A 5353-nucleotide genomic window follows, 5' to 3' on the forward strand; every position below is an offset into this window, starting at 1 on the left:
TTGTTCTCAACAGTAGGGCGGGGGCCTACCTGTGGTGGGACCAGACAATATTCTGGCAACTGGCTGCCTTCAGGGAGGATGTCTTTAAGCTTCTGACCTCCTACCATATGGTGGCAAAAAGCCTCTAATGTTTGGCATGTCTTTGGGTTGAGACAAAGTTGGGGAAAAGTCTCTTTATAATCCCACACTGGTTAACTCATCCCTTCCTTGTGAACCTTCTGGAGGGGATGCAGGACCCTTTTAAAAAAATTATTTTATTGGGGGCTCGTACAACTCTTATCACAATCCATCCATCCATCCATTGTGTCAAGCACATGTGTACGTTTGTTACCATCATCCTCAAAACATCTGCTTTCTACTTGAGCCCTTGATATCAGCTCCTCATTTCTTCCCTTCCCTCTTCCACATTCCCTCCCTCATGAACCCTTGATAATTTGTAAATTACTATTATCTTTTCATGTCTTACACTGGCAGTGCGGTGCGCCTGGCTAGTAGGGAAGACAAGTGAGTAAGCAAATAGGAGTTGACAGGGACTGGAGTCAAGGAACACATGGGTTCTATGGAAGGAAAGAGGAACCTTCTGCCATCAAGTTGATTGTGACTCATAGCAACCCCAGGATTTCTGAGCCTCTAAACATGGGAGCAGGTGGCCTCAACGTTCTCTCATGGAGTGGCTGTTCAGTTTGAACTGCTGACTTGTGGTTAGCAGTCTGACACCTGACAGTGCCGCAAGCAGGAAAGAGATGACCTTCAGATTGGCAGAGGAAAGTAAATGGTTTGCTGAGACTCACCCCACCATTTGTTGTTGAATCAATTCCCAACCCATGTGTGATAAAAAGTCAAACTGTACTCCAGAGTTTTTTCAATGACTGACTTTCCTGCAGTTGATTGGTCAGGCCTTTCTTCTGAGAAGAAGACCCTCCAACCATGTCAGTGGGCATAGGAACAATTATGAGGGTGGCTCAGAACTGGGCATTGTTTCCTTCTGTTGTGCATAGGGTCACTGTCAGGGTAGCCAGTCCCTAACAAATAATCATGGGTCTGGTAGGCACAATTGTAGAGCTATAATATATAAAGATTATAGTGAAGTTATAGAGAATAAGAGAGGAGAGAGAGTAAATGAAGGAGTCAGATACATTTCATGGTAGTATGCTCACCTCACCTCAGGGATGTGGAAGGTGGGAAGGGCAGGAAAGAGAGGGAAAAGGGAATGGGGAAGGAGGACTGGAGGAAAGGGGACAGGGCTGCGGAGAGCAATTTACTTCTAACCAAGGATTATATATTTTGGGGGCGTGCAAGCCCCTGATTATAGCTAAAGCTATACATCATAGGAAGGGGTTGTATCATAAGTAATACAGTAATGGGAGGGGGATGATCTAGGGGTATATATGCAATAGGAAAGGGAAGGATTGGGAGTACACATGTGACAAAATGGGCAGATCCTAGATTTAGGCTGGCAGCCTAACGATGTCACTGAGCAGGTTTGACCTGTTCTAAGCCTTCCTGGGAAACAATCACTTTCAATAGGGAATGAGCCCTACCTACCATGGACCAGACAGTAGTCTGATTGCTCTGTATGGCTGAATGCCTTCAGGGAGATAACTTGACAATCATTTACCATTATGTAGTTGCAAGCAGTGTCCTTATTCTGACATATATTTGGGGGAGACAAAGCTAGGGAAAAGTCTTTTTATATCCCACAGGTCCCTATGGATCAGAGTCAATTCAGGGGCATCATGCATGCCTCTTAGAAGCATCTTCTAGAGCCCTCTATTGTTCAGTTGAAAATTGAGCTGAAGGGTGAGTTCATTTCCAGACCTAAAGGGTGATCAAGATCGAGTCTCAGGGGTTCCACCAGTCTCTTATCTCACTAATCTTTTTATAACTTTACGTTTTCTTCCATATTTACCTTCCACTTTGTCCGAGACCTTCTAATGTGATCCCTCTCAGAGGAGTTGATTGTGGTAGCTGGGCACTATCTAGTTCTTCTGGTTGTGGAGACTGATTTTGTGTGGTCCGTTGGACTATGTAATTGTTTCTGCGTGTGTTTTATTTTCTTCACTCTTATTTTCTCTGCACAGGGAGAGACTGATGGCTGCACCTTAGATGGCTGTTCATGAGCTCTTAAGACCCCAGTCACTATTTACCAAAGTAAATGCAGCACACTATCCCAGTCATTCTTTATTTTGTGTCTCAGATCTCTTGCCTCCTAGCGCCCCCCACACTCCTGCTTCAGGTCACAGGCATCTGTGTGTGGTTCTTATCAACGACCTCCTTGTGTTTTTATTGATCCTTTTTGCCTCTCCTCTCCTCATTGAGTCTTGACCCACAGTTCTACCCCAAACATTCTCTCCCCTTTCTCCAAAGCTGAAAGCTTCTCCCCTTTCTCCAAAGCCCAAGTACAAGGACTCTGATGTACATGAAACCACTCCATTGTTTTCAGACAACTCAGTACCTCACAGCATAAAATCACAATGTTGTGGATGTGCCGGCTTTCTTGGTCCTTGTTAGTGTGGGACTGATGTCGGGTGACCTCAAGGGTTGCTGGCATCTTCCTAGCATGCCTGCTGGACTACTTGTTTATAATGTGAACGAATTGACTAGAGGGATGATTCTTGACAGCCTCAGGCAACAATGTGCTTGGCAAGCAGTGCATAAAACTTACCCTTCTACTCTTTTGCATACATCTAAACCCACCCATCGTTCAAGGCTAATTAAGCCTCACATTAAAATTTTTTAAAAAAATATCTTTAATGTGTTTTTAGTAAGAATAAAAGCCTTACATTTTAACTGCCTCCATTTTATTAAGCCTTAAACCTCCAGTATTCCATGACCCCAGTGACAAGTTTTTAACTCTGTCAGACATTTCTGACACAGGTCTCTCAAGTTCTCTCTGTTCACCCCAGTGTGTTCTACTCCACCCCAATTACTCAGTACCTTGGTACTGAGTGCTTCTGTGATCAATGGGCTGTATTTCCCGTTTCTCTTCCTGCGGCCAGTCATCGGTCTGTATCCGAATGTTCTCTGCTGAATAACTGTGGTGCCTTTTCTCGAGTGGTATATGCTGCACCCTTTGACAGAGTGCAAACCCCTGGGAGGACACCAGCACATGGAGTGTTTTGCACCCCTGTGGCCTTAGGTAGAACACAGGATTTGAGCCGCAATTAGTCTTTCATGTCTGGTGAACAAGGGAAAGGATGCATGCGCCAGTAGAGTTGCTCTTCTGTGCTTGGCGTGGTAGCAGGCCTGGCAGTTCCTGGGAGGAAGCCGGAGAGATCCAGTTTTTTAACTGGCCCTGGTGGCAGGGAGGGCCTCGATGTCCGAGAAAAAGCAGCCGGTAGACTTGAATCCTTGTGGAGGAGGAGGAGGAGTTGGAGGAGCTCCCTGTCGAAGACTGGGCTGCCTTAGATGAAGATGGAGATGCACCTGTCTGGGAGGATCACTGGGATGAGGACAGCGCAGACGATGACTTCTCCAGTCAGTTAGGCGCTGAATTAGAGAAACATGGCTATAAGATAGAGACTTCCCAACACCGGGAGAAGTGCTGAAACAACCTAAACTTGACCTGCTTACTACTGTCTACAACTGAGAACCCAGTCTGGGACCCTTTAGAAACATACATGTCTGTTTCATTCTCTTCTTGGATTTATTTCTGTTTTGGTAACACGAAAAATATTTTTATTTTTAAAAAATATATGTGCATCTAAATATTAGGTATTAAATCAGTGATCAGGTCTGTGATCAGCTAGAGGACCTGATAACATGATAACTGCCTTCAAAAATGACTCCCCATTATGTTTAATGTGCGGAACCTTTGCTATGAGAATGCTTCTTGTTGGACCCCTTTTTCCGTGACTTGTTCCTCAAAACCCAGTTGTCCTCAAGTTGGTTCCGTGCTGATCGATGGTGATCCTGCCTGTCAGAGAAGAACTGTGCACCAAAGCGCTTCCAGTGGCTCATCCACAGCAGTGCGCCAGGCCTTTTCCAAGGCACATATGGGTGGGCTTGGACCCTCAGTCTTTCTGTGGGCAGCCCAGTGCTTATCTCCATAGTGCTGGAATTCCAGCAATGTTTTTTTTCTGTTTTTTCACTTGCTGGTTCAATTTTCAAACCAAATCAGTGGGGAATGGTGTGGCACCATTTCAGCCATGTACCACCCTCAGAAGCACCATTCCTGGAGGCCACCAAACCCGTTCCAGTGGATCCTTCTCCCTCAGACCATCCCTGTGGGTTTCACAGATGGAATCAGGCCAACCTTTCTCTGTTAGACACTCCCTCATCAGTTCTGTGAGTTGAGACTCTTACATCTAATAATCTCACAGGTTTCACGTTACTATACTCTTTCCCTATTTTTTTGTTTTCCCATACCCCTCCCTTTTTCAATCCTAAAACTTCCCTGTTGGGATTACCCGAGCCTCTCCAGTGAAGAGAGGCTTTACTGCTTTCACTAAAGAGCCTCCCTGCCTCGTAGCCTACCCCTGTCATCATTAAGCCCCATGACCAGCTTTGAAGAGCCGTGTCCCTTTCAGTACCTATCTCTTCTTTACCTTCAACACATAGCACACGATTCTCAGGGAGACTGAAAACAACAAACAAAAGCTTTGGTTTTCCATGCTGCTCACCGAGAGCAGAATTATCACATCTTTTTCCTACAGTTGAGCGAGCTCATGCTCAGAAAGGCAAATAACTTTCTTGATGTAACACATCTTGGCAATGGCAAGAGCAAAACTCGATCCTTGGTTTCTGGACCTGAAATCCAAGGCTCTTCATGCACCTACAGATGCAAGCACGTGAAAGTGAGGCACATTTGGGCCAGAGGAAGTCTCTCATTCTCTTCCTTCAAGACCTGGGTTTCCCATCTATCTGTCTGTTGGGAGGCATTGTTCCTAGATAGACAAGGGTGATTCTTGAGGGAGCAGAGAAGGTATTTTGAACTTGTCCCATCTGCTCGCCACATTTAGAATAGCCAGGACCTTTCAGTGAGGCACTACTCCTGACCCCCAAAACCAAACTCTCTGCCATTGAGTCGCAGTGACCCTATAGGAAAGCGAGTGGGATTGCCCCTGTGGGTTTCTGAGATGGTAACTCTTTTCAGGAGTAGAAAGTCTCCTCTTTCCCCTGCAGCGTGTCTGGTGGTTTCAGAGTGCTGACTTTGTAACGTGTAACACAATGTAAAACTAACCTCCATCTCATTTCTTAGAAAAGCTTTATTCACACAGAAAGCTTCTGCAGAGCAGTGAATTATTTAACTCTTCTCGCCAAAGGGCCTTTTCCTGTTGGGCCTGTGAGATAGGTGGGCAGATATGGATAGGATTCCGTGGTGAGCGCTTGTTAACAGGCTTCATTGTGATTG

The 5353-nt window shown here is 45.5% G+C and overlaps 1 pseudogene; it reads left to right on the forward strand.

Annotated features, from left to right (window-relative positions):
- Window positions 1-3316: 3316 nt before the first annotated feature.
- LOC115870490 lies at window positions 3317-3548 on the forward strand (annotated as a pseudogene).
- The last annotated feature ends 1805 nt before the right edge of the window (window positions 3549-5353 follow it).

Source organism: Echinops telfairi, unplaced genomic scaffold (assembly GCF_000313985.2).
Source record: "Echinops telfairi isolate 266 unplaced genomic scaffold, ASM31398v2 ScPeMD7_1713;HRSCAF=2227, whole genome shotgun sequence".
Taxonomy (NCBI): Eukaryota; Metazoa; Chordata; class Mammalia; order Afrosoricida; family Tenrecidae; genus Echinops; species Echinops telfairi.